Genomic DNA, 12,385 nt, shown 5'->3' on the forward strand with positions numbered 1-12,385 from the left:
AGACTTTAAATTAAATTAGAGACGCAATAAAGACTGATTCTGTTATTTAATCGACTTAATGTAACATGGAAACAGAGCATAAACCATAACTGATGCAGATGGAGATTATTCATGTTCATTGTTTTCAGAAGTACGTGCAATCACATTTTGCATGTTTTTTTTCCCACAGTCACAACGCATCGCGATGTGACACGTTTGTGAGCTTGTAGATCTGCCATTTCGTTTGTTTAAAGTTTTATATTCTTGAACATTTTAGCTTAAAACCACATGAACCCCCCACCTATTCTGGGGCGGGGGGGGGGGGGGGGGGGGGGGCATTCGGCTTGTAGATCAGCAATTTTTGGCGAAGAGATTTGGTGTAGACGAAGAAAAAAAAAGCGGTCCAATTACAGATCTGTCTTACTAAGAATAGAGAGTTTTAAAGGATTAGTTTACCCAAAAAATTACTTCTTTTGTATCAATTACACACCCCATGAAGCCTTGAATTCATGGTGATTTGTTGCATTCCTAAGTCAATAATTTAATGACTGGCAGTAGGAGACTCAAAGAGTTTCCTACTGAGTCTCCTACTGACCGATGACCCGATCATCAAATTATTGGCTCAGGAATAAACGAAAACTAAAAAAAACTCCATGAATCCTGGCTCCATGGGATGTGTAATTGATAGAAAATACGTTTTATTTTCGGGCGAACGACTCCTTTAAGTGGACAATGACATGCCCAATAGGGATGCTATAGGTTTAAAATGGTGAACTACAGTAAAACAATGCCATGCACTCTACAACAACACTCATGGATTAAAGTTCTCAGGATTTCAGTCATTCGGATTCCATGATAGAAGCCAGCCAGCATGTCTTCTATGGAAGCATGTCATGCACTAAATAATAGCAGATCTACAAGCTCACAGTAGCTAGATCGGCTATTTCCGGTTATCAGTTATTTTAAGACCAAATATTTGAAGGTGTCTATCTATAGCAACAGAATACATGTTCAGAAGCATCTTCCAAAAACATGAATGGTCTCAGATATTTCATGAAAAACAAAAACAAAGGTTAAAGCCTCAATCTGTGATTGTTTTTGAAGTTGTTGGCTGTATGTAGAACAGCAGCAACATACGTTTAGAATACCTAAACATTATCATTTTACATACTGTGTTAATTGTTTAGGAAACACCGGTGTGTGTGTGTGTGTGTGTGTGTGTGTGTGTGTGTGTGTGTGTGTGTGTGTGTGTGTGTGTGTGTGTGTGTGTGGTATTTTTTTCTCTGGTAAGGATTCACAGTTGAACTTAAACATTGTTTCTACGGTCTGACCTCATCCAACTGCTTTTTTTTTCAGCTCAGAGGACAGTGGTTCCAGTTACAGTATATTGTACAATAATCCCACCACGTCATCCAGAACAAGTGACTGTTGGTGCAGCAGCAGTGAGTCAAACAGGGGGAGAGAGAGAAAAAAAAAAGAAAAACATTGTTCCATAATCCATTAATGCACCCAGGCTTTTAATCTGTGGACAGTGGCTGTTCTAAAGTGCAAACAAACCCCAAATGCTTTTTACCTCATTTTTTTTTTGGTGGATGATTTGGAGGAGGGTAAAAAGACGTACATGGCATTGACACTAGAGCGTTAACAATATGTATATAGTATAATAGCAGAGATTATAGGTTCACGATAAATTATGGACGAAGGCTGGGGTTTGGTCGAGACACGTTCAAAAAAAGGCACACAGAGTGAATCTTCCAAAGCTTTAGTGACAATGGGATTCCATAGCGCTTGATACCTTGTAAGGAGACGGCTCTCTATAATGCCATCACAGAACACCCATTAAAGCCATTAAGTATATAATCCAGAGATACCTTCAGCGCAAACACATATCATGTCCAACTTTGCGTGTTTTTTTTATCATGGCGACTGTCACGGAGGCGGAATTCCCTTTAACAAATATACACTGGGCTTGAGTTACGACTGTACTTTTTTGGTCTGCACCAAATATCTTGGCCAAAGAAAATAGCCGATCTACAAGCTCACAATAAGGATAATTCCTTTTAACAGGTCGTTCATGAAAGTCCTTGCGGTCTCGGACAATGCGTTCGCATATTTGTTTTGGCTAATGTTCAGCGTCACAAGCTCGAAACGCGGCGATGCGTTTCTAGCTTGTTGACCTGCTTCTTTTGCCATTGTTGAATTTATTTCCTGAAAAGTAACAGTTTTGGACATATGAGGTTTGTTGACTCCATATATATATATATATATATACATAGGGCATATATAAATCGGCTTTAATCTTTTACTAATGCCGATGACAGCTGCCATTTACGTACGCTTATGTGGAAGGGCAGCCTGTCCCGTATGGATATAGTGGCGTGCTGCTGTATATCTGAAGCTCTGACATGGTTGGTGACACACGGGTCGAGAATCAAAACATATATATATATATAATCAGAATAAACCTATAAGATGAAGACATGGGTCTGTGAAACATGACCGCCATTCAAAGCAGCTGATAGGTAGTTATAATATATTATTAATATTATTATTAATATTATTATTATTATTATTATTATTATTATATAGTAATAATGAATCATAATTATTATAAATATGAAACAAGTACATAATACAAAAATATATATTGTACGACAATTAGTATATGGTATTTACTAATTGTTTTTGTGTGTAATTGATGCAAAGCCGAATATGTTTCTTTTCGTTCTGTTTGTTCTGATATGTAAGAATTGCAGCATCGTACTTGCTTTTCTTTATTTTGCTCTTTTGTTTCCTTTTTCTATTGTGACAATTAATTTAAATATTAATACGCATCGGCTTCAGCCCATACCTTTTTGGCCAATAAATATCTTGTTGCCTTTATTCTGTATGTTCAACTGTTTTGTTAAATCATGACCGAAATAACAAAATAATCAAACTAACTAACTAACTAGCTCAAGAGAAGCTCACAACGCGTCGATGTGAGCTTGTAGATCGGCTATTTTTAAAGGGCCAATGTGTGAAATTGGGTTAAATCAATGTTGGTGCTATATTAACTCATTTTGCTCTGGAACCCCTTGAAGGACCCCTCGGGGTCCCCGGGCAAGTACTCAGATGGGTGGGCCACGAACGCTCGAGAGAGATTTGTTTAACACAAATCTTCTCTTCTGGTGCTCCCTGGCACAAAACATTTTCAAATGGGGGTCCAAGGCCATATAATATATATATATATATATATGAAAAAGTTTGAGAACTACTGTACTTCAGAGCGTTGGTTCTCAAAGTGGGGTACGGGGACCCCCAGGGGTACTTGAGGGGGTTCCAGGGGGTCCCCAGCTAAATGATGGGGAGGAACCAAATGGACCCTTATGGGTCTGTAACTCTGAGAGCGTACAAATGGAACCAAATGGACCCTAACGGGTCCATTTGGTTCCATTTGTACGCTCTCAGAGTTAAGTTAACATTAATTTTACAATATGAATTGGGGTCCCAGAGGTATAAATGCCATTAAATGGGGGTCCGTAGCCTAATGGATGTCAAACTGGGGGTCCTTGACATTAAAATGGTTGAGAATCACTGCTAGAAAGCCGTAAAAATCTTCTCTTATTGGGGTCCCTGGCTTATCTTTTCAAATGGGGGTCCGCGGGGTAATAAGTGTAACTTTGGGGGTCCTTGACATGAAAAAGTTTGAGAACCACTGCTTCAGAGTACTACACAAAGAACCTGGCCTCGCCTCGCGTTGTGCCTCTGCCTCTCTCACCTCTCGTGACTCCCACCAGACACACGGCATCTCTTTCCCTTTCCCCATGCAATACCACACTGTGAAACGATGAGTGTTCATCTTATATTGACACTCAGCGTTTCGCAGTGCAGCCACACCGCTCCCATTTAGGGCCAGATTCTTTTTGGCAGCAAATCAGAAAGCTTCCTAGTTAATACCCAAGAGTAGCTTCTTTGCGTCGTCTGTCGTCTTTACTCAATTTGGGGCCAAACTAATCGCGTCTCTCGCACACACACACACACACACACACACACACAAAAGCTTGATGTTCTTTTCACCGCACACTTTGCTGATCTGCACGCATGTTTTGTGATTGTGCTGTTGGAAGGGAGTAGCACCGCCATTAGGCTGTCATAGGCCTTACTCTGATATTACACTGATGGCTTGAAGCACGCCAATGCCACCCAAGCACGCAAACACACATACGCGCGCGCACGCAAACACACATACGCGCGCGCGCGCACACACACACACACACACACACACACACACACACACACACACACACACACACACACACACACACACACACACACACACACACACACACACACACACACACACACACACACACACACACACACACACACACACACACACACACACACACACACACACTCCAGCTCCACTTAACCCATTAAGACCTGAGGCCGATTCTACAAAATGCCTCTTAACAGTTTTCTGAAAAACCTATGTTGCAATATCAGTGGTGAAGGTGATCAAACTTTTTCCATGTCAAGGACCCCCAAAATTACATGTATTTGGACCCCCATCTCGAAATATTTTGTAGCAGATCTACAAGCTCATAGCGTGGCACGAAATGACGCGCTATGAGCTTGTATATCTGCTATTTTTTAACAGCCAACCAATGTGCTATATATATATACATAGAAAAAATCTGAAATGACAAAGACGCTCGCCCGGTGTTAATGGGTTAAGATTCTCCTTGGCATCATGAGGCCTATAAGATGCATTTTCATTATAGGTGTAATGGGATGACTACGCACCCCCGTCACGGCGCACCCCATTCGTCTCTCCAACGGTTCGTGGAAAAGTAAAAAGCAGAACAACACATGTGGTGTCATTTCTTCTACAGAACCCTCTATTCAGCAGCGGTGGAGTGGGACCTGGCAGGTGGAGCAGAGAATCACACCCACTCTGTAATGTCACTGTACTGTACCATGGGCCTTCACATCACTCATGTTCAGTGTGGTGGGGGTGAGAGAGAGAGAGAGAGAGAGAGAGAGAGAGAGAGAGAGAGAGAGAGAGAGAGAGAGAGAGAGAGAGAGAGAGAGAGAGAGAGAGAGAGAGAGAGAGAGAGAGAGAGAGAGAGAGAGAGAGAGAGAGAGAGAGAGAGAGAGAGAGAGAGAGAGAGAGAGAGAGAGAGAGAGAGAGAGAGACGGGTAGCGGGGTTTCCACTAGCCTTATGGTGTACACACAGAGATGGGAAGATGAGAGAAGAATGACGGGAAGGAGGGAAGGAAGGATAGATTTTTACAAAAAATCTATCCTTCCTTCCTTCCTTCCTTTGCTTTTTAGATAGGATTTTCTTTTTAATATTATTTTTTTGGCTACGTTTTTGGACACACCTTGGACTTACTTGTGTATCCCAAAGGTCAAATTAGTCTTTGTGATTTTGGGGGATAAACAATGACCTCAAGAACAGATATACAATTAGTGTAATATCACTTCTATGCCGATATTTCATTTAGCTGACCAGCCAAAACACTTTTAACCCCATTTTTCTGTGATTTTCCCCCCGTAGTTAGTGCACTTTGGCTTTGTAGGGCAGAGTAGTCTGAGAGGAAATGGGGAGAGAGATGGGGAGTGACATGCAGCAAAGGCCGTCGGGATCGGGCCTGGACCTGGCCTGGCCTGGACCGCTACGACAGCGGTCCAGGCCAATAGATGGACCTTTTAACTAGGTTTTTTTCCTAATAAAGTTGTTTTTATTCTGTTTCTGTAAAGTGACTTTGAGTACCCAGAAGAGCGCTATTGTATATGTAATTGTATGTATTTTTATTATTATTATTATTCATACAGTAGATAGATGGAAAGAGTAGGTTACTGAGAGTGAGAGAGTGAGTGAGTGAGAGAGAGAGAGAGAGAGAGAGAGTGTCTTTCTGGCGACCTCTGCTTCTGAACACAATCAACATAGAAACAACAGGCTAATTAGAATCACAAGGCCCAACAACAGTTGCGTTTTCCCGTGCTGCTCTAATCTCAAACACATGATGGACTGTCCAATCAAACCCTCAACAATGCTCTGGTCACTGTTGTTGGGGTGCATCATGTGAGGTACTCAGCACAACAAAGTTTTCAAAGCACATTTCTGATTCACAATGGTTTTATCCAATCTGAACAGGAAGAGAAAACAAAAAACAAAAAATACATAGCTGCAAGCAGCAATACAGGGGCCAAGGAATGAAATAGAATAGGAAATATGCAAAAGGCAGTACAATACGCACAAAAAGCCATAGAAACAAAATAGATTGAACTTGAGACAAAGCAGCCCATGCAGTTAACACATGAACATTCTGAACAGCTGAGCAGAGGGCTGAAGGATTGTGGATATTGTAATCTCTGTATTGTGTTGCTTATAATGCAGATTTCAAACTCGTGTCACAAATTCTGTTATCATGACAAAAGTTTGCAATTTATTTTGCTTCATCTATACGACACAGAGGGATTGTAGTATTAATAATAAACAAGACGATGATTCCAACAGGGGAAACTACTTTTCAGCTTGACCCGGCTGAGGTGGTCATATTTAGCAATCAGGGGAGCAATTAAGAACCCTACTCATGGACACCTCAACCCATGGCCAGGAACAGGAATCGAATCCTTGACCTTCGAACTCACAGGCTGCCGCACTACCAATTGAGCTAAAGCTCTGGCCGCCATCATGGTGTCTGTTGATGAGCATAAACTCTTGCCTTCTCTCATGAACCAAGCCTCTGTTTCACAAACTACTCTGATCAGTGGTTCACAAACCATTTACCAATAGAGAAATTTGATGTCTCCTCAGAACCGAAACTAGTGAAAATAGCCGATCTACAAGCTCGCAACAAAATGGTGGGAGAGCTAAAGGTCAAAGGTCAAAGTGACCTCATAAGGAGTATATGTGTATTGAAGTTTTATTGCTGTCGGTCAAACGGTTCATGAGCTTCAAAGTTTGCATTTTTCAATTGATAGCTACAGTGCCACCCTTTGGCCAATGGTTGTGAGTTTCGTGGCTTCGCCGCTTGGCAACATGCAAACCAATTTTTGGCTTGATCCTCACCTTCTTAAAATATTGGCTGGAGTATATAAATAATCTTCTATGTTCTATTCGTTTCACTTAATTGTTTTTTGAAAAAAGAAAATATGACGCGTAGGCCATTACTTTAAGAAAGTGGCAATATGTGGTTTGAAATGCAATTAAAATGAGATTTAATATAAAGATGTCGCTCAGACCGGACACTGAAGCCTCAATTAAAATTCCTCGTATGACGGTGTCCCTCGCCAAAAATAGCCGACCTACAACAGCCTGTAGACCGGCTATTTGCGGCGAGTGACAGAGTAAACACGTAAAACTACTCACGCCTATGTCGTTACGTCGTTATCACAGCAACCAATGCAGATAGGTCGAAGATGCCTGAATAATCATATCAATCCGATCTGATCATTTGCAAATAACAGTCAGTCCTAAATATCTATATTTATTTGAGAAACCAATTGGATTTGCCTGTAACAAAGCCAGTGGTGGACAGTACCTTTACTTGAGTACGGTACTTAGGTACATTTTTGGAGTATTTGTTTTTTGCAAGCATGATGACTTTCACTCTGCTACATTTTAAATAGAAATACAGTACTTCTGAGTCCCACTACATTTCTAGGAAGGGACTCTTGGAACCGAAATGTACAAACATATATTATGAATTAGACACTTATGCCCTATTTCAAATACAGTGAAAATAGCTGAGAGACCATTTCTGAAAATATACTTTGCAATTTGTTCTTCTGAATACTCAAAATATGGACATAAGATGAGAGGTTTCTGTCCGACAGCAACGATATTTGTCTTGTACTTTAAGTCCTAATACTTGTGATAATAGCAGATCTACAATCTCACAAGGTGTCACAATGTGACATGTGAGCTTGTAGATCTGCTGCTTTCATTATTAGTAATATTTTAATTTCTGTAAAATATATGAATTATTTTGGGGAAACGTCTAAATGTCAACACAGCAATGCATTGATATTTAAAAGAAAATGCACTTCGTAATTTGTACTTTTGAATATTTTAACCCGTTGTGTCATTTTACATTTTAGCGTTGGCTATTCAAAAATAGCAGATATACAAGCTCGCAGCGCGGCACGTTTGCTATTTTTGAACATTTTTGAAAAGATCTTAAAAGTGTGCAAACTACTGATTTAGAAGGCATTTGTAGAATCGGCCTCATTAATGCGTTAATGCTTTTATTAAAAGCATGCACTTTTGAATACTTATAAGTATTTACAAAAAGCAAATACTCCAAGTACTTTAACTCAAGTACAACATTTGACAGAGCAACGCTTTATTTAAGTACTGGGGGGGGGGGGCGAGTACACTTTTTGCCCGCCACTGGATCACTCTCTCTTCACCCACAATCGTCTCTTCCATCTGCCGAACACCGAAACCAAAAGCAGTCAAACGTCACCGGGGATAATTTACGTCGCGGAGGCCATACGGTACAGAGCCATGCGGATCTGAACCTGCACGAATGTTCCTTGACATCATAACATCACAGTGTCTGGCTGCGACTGTGGGCTCTGTGGTAAACAATAACAGTCAATGGCTTGCCCTCGGTTTAACCCATTGAAGCCCGGCGCGGGAGTGCATCTGTGTAACCACTTCAACCATTATTTTGTATACTTTAGCTATTAAAAAAACAGCAGATCTACAAGCTCATAGCGCGGCACCGAGTGCCGCGCTATGAGCTTGTAGATCTGCATTTTTTTTTAAAAATTGTGTGCTAATCATTATATATTTATTTTGAAAGCGAACTCAAATCCTTGCTTCTGGGGGGGGCCCTGGAACAACATATTTTGAGATGCGGGGGGGGTCCGCGGCCAAATGCATATCATTTTGGGGGTCCTTGACATGAACAAAGTTTGAGAATCACTGATTATAGCAAACATTACGTTTTTCAAAAAACTGTTCGGATTTAGAAGAGATTTGCAGAATCCCCAGAACAAAGATCTGAGTAAAAAATGTTTGCTTTAAAAAATATATATACATATATATGCATAAAATGCTTGTAAATCTGTTTTTTTTTTTACAGCCAAAGAAATAAAAAAATGACACAGTTCCCCGGTCTTAATGGGTTAACTCTATTGCCTGTGGGAGAGAATTAAATGTGCAGGGGTGCAGAGTATGGCACAGTCAGCACACCACAGCCTGCCACCGCTACTGCTGTAGCGTCTAGTCACTCGGGCACGTCCATATGGAGGTGGTTAAAAACGCTCATTAGTCGGCCTACTTGAAATACACTCGCAGTGACGCCTGTCCATAAAAACACAAAGTGGAAGGGTTTCTTTTTGTGTGTGTGTGTGTGTGTGTGTGTGTGGGGAGGTATTAACCAGGTTAAGGCATCGAAGCCCTCAAGATTGACAACAGTTTGGCGCAGGGTCTCCAATTCACAAAAGTGATGGCTGAAACTTGAACACTTTCCAAGGGAAAAGGAGAAAGAGAGGGTTTTTTTTTTTTGGAAGTTTCTCGGAAGATTGCTGGAACTTTCCCCCTCCTGGTAGGTATTTTGATCCCTTCTTTGGGTGAGGAAGTATGGAAAAATGTCATAAAATGTATGGTAAGGTGAATGCGATATGGTCCATTGGAAGAAAAATGACTTGGTCTTATTAAAAAACAAACCAAGCGTCACGAAAGGCTTGCTTCAGAAAAAAAAGGAGTTTTGCGAATACAAAATCCATGCAACGGGCGTTCACTTCCGACACCTATAGGACTATAGCGTTACATATACGGTCATGGGTGAAACGAAACCCAAACGTTTTTGATTCACTTGCAAGATGTTTGCTACTTTTGTTCGGCTAGTCATACCGAACTGAAAGTGAAAGAATCGGCACCGTAACCCATTAAAACCGGGAATGCATCTGTGTCATTTTAGATTTCTTTGGCTATTCAAAAATAGCAGCATGAAAAGGTTTGAGCAACACTGATACAGCAACTTAGGTTTTTCAGAAAACTGTTAGGATTTAGAAGACATCGGCCTCAGGTCTAAATGGGTTAAAAGTTTAAAGAGATTTTAAGCCTGATTCATACTTCGTCATTATGATAAATTAAGCATTACTTGGATACTGCTGAGTGAAACCGCCCCGAGACAGCTGAAGATGGCAATAGTCAGGCAGGCACCATGAACAACCATTAGCCCTGTATTGTATGTCGCAGTGGATCTCAAAAACGTTTTCGTGTCAAGGACCCGCAAAGTGAGATTTATTTGGCCACAGACCTCCATCTGAAAAGGTTTTGTGCCAGAGACCAGAAACAAACCTTTTAGATATTTTTCAAATGTTTTCAAGAATCGCAGATATGCGAGTTCTCAGCGTGGCACGAAGTGACGTGCTGTGAGCTTGTAGATCTTCTATTTTTTGAATAGCCAACATGTAAACGGAACCAATAGTATATCGTTGCTGTCGGGTGGAAACCCGACAGCAAAATGTCCAAAACCATTCCTTTTTACATTAATTATAGCAGATCTACAAGCTCTTTAGTGTGACACTCTTGTATGATGAAACAGGCCCTGGTTACCAGGGCATCAATTTATGAAAAAAAGAAAAGAAAAGTGAAAATGAAATATGGAGATATGAGGTTTCTGCCCGACAGCAACAATATTCTTATCATACAGTATTTTTGGCATACTGTAAAGAGATATTTCATTAACAGGCAAGTTTGAACTCTTCAGTTTCATTGATCGGTGTGCCCCAGGGCTCTACAGTATATACTTAGTCCTCTCCCGTTTTCCCTAGTCTACATCAAATCTCTTCGCCAAAAAAAATAGCCGATCAACAAGCGTACAGTTACAAAAAGGCGTTGCAGAATATGGACGCTAGTTTTTCAAGTGGTTGACATTTGTGTGAGTGAGTGCACTGACTGGAAGTGTGTTTTGGATGAATCAGAATTGGCACCGGTGACCGAGAGAAGCAGTAACAGCGTTTAGCACGGCGGGGGTGGGGTGGGAAAAACCTCAGGCATCGCAGGTAAAAAAGATGTGGTTATTTATCACCGATACAATTTATTTACCGCAGTTTGAACTGGGGTCACAGCCCAGTTAAAGGCTGCCATACGGTTGCAGGAAGACAGACAGGTCATGGTAGACAATTGTCTTATATATGTTTTATGTATATATATATATATATCATCTGAGAGAGGAAGGTCTAATTATTGATCTCATGCAGGTTTCATTAAGTTAAAAAAAAAAAATGTATATCTCTATTATGGCACTGTTTCTCAACATCTGGTTCGGGGACCACCAGAGGTCTAAAAGGCCCCTTTTAATGTTTCACATATTGTTTGTATATTTCTGTAAAAGATTTAACTTTAATTTCAAAGTGGACGTCAATGGCGGCCACTCAGATCAGGCTGACCTAACCCCGTGTCATTTTAGGTTTCTTTGGCTATTCAAAAATAGCAGATATACAAGCTCATAGCGCGGCACCGAGTGCCGCGCTATGAGCTTGTAGATCTACTTTTTTTTTTTTTATCTTGAAAATTTGTACAAATCTTTGAATAATATATAATAAAAAAGAAAAATCAAAAGATTAAAAAGAAAAACTGGCCTCTGGTCTAAATGGGTTAAGCAAATGTATTGTCATATGTCATGTCATCATAGCTGACCGACATCATGTCATGGACAGGTCACATGAAGTCTGTACGTGTATGTATGTATGCATACCGCACATCTTTATTTTATTTTATTTGAAAAAAAAAAAAAAACATTATATCACAGAATGAAAGTTGAGCCCAAGTACCACGGACTACTGGACATGCTGCGATAAATTACGTTGAGCATTCAAAGACTGGCTCATAAAACATGAGACATGTCTGTGTGTGCTCCACCGAGATTTAGTCATAAATCAATAAAATAAATCAATGCCTGTCAAACGTTCGAGACCCAAAGCACCACGCAACCATCTGTCTGAATGAGTCAACAGTACCTGAGATGTCCATTGTGAGCACCTCTAAAAGCCCTGCGCCACAAACCAAAGTGTTCCTGTTAGTCACATAGCCAAGAGTTATTGCACAACATCTTCGAGGGCGTACTTGCGATTGGCAGGGCATATTTACACTTATCTGAACAATTAAAAGATAAATTGTGTGCCAAACGTGCACGATTTAGATTCTACGAGTGCGGGGCTGCCATCAGTGGCTTGGCTTGGCGCGCGAGTGTGTGTGTGCCTGTGTGTGTACATGTGTTACTATACTTGTGAGGGCGAAGTATAGTCGAATTTGAGAAATAGTCAATGTGAGGATAATTTTTCCTGGTCCTTGCAAGAGATATGGTTGTTTATATGGGTAATAAGAAGATTTTAAGCTTTACAATTAGGAAAAGACTCAGGTTCGGGTTAGGGTTTAGGGATTAAGTATTT

This window comes from Gymnoscopelus microlampas (genome assembly GCF_963454915.1).
Source record: "Gymnoscopelus microlampas genome assembly, chromosome: 21".
NCBI classification, from domain to species: Eukaryota; Metazoa; Chordata; class Actinopteri; order Myctophiformes; family Myctophidae; genus Gymnoscopelus; species Gymnoscopelus microlampas.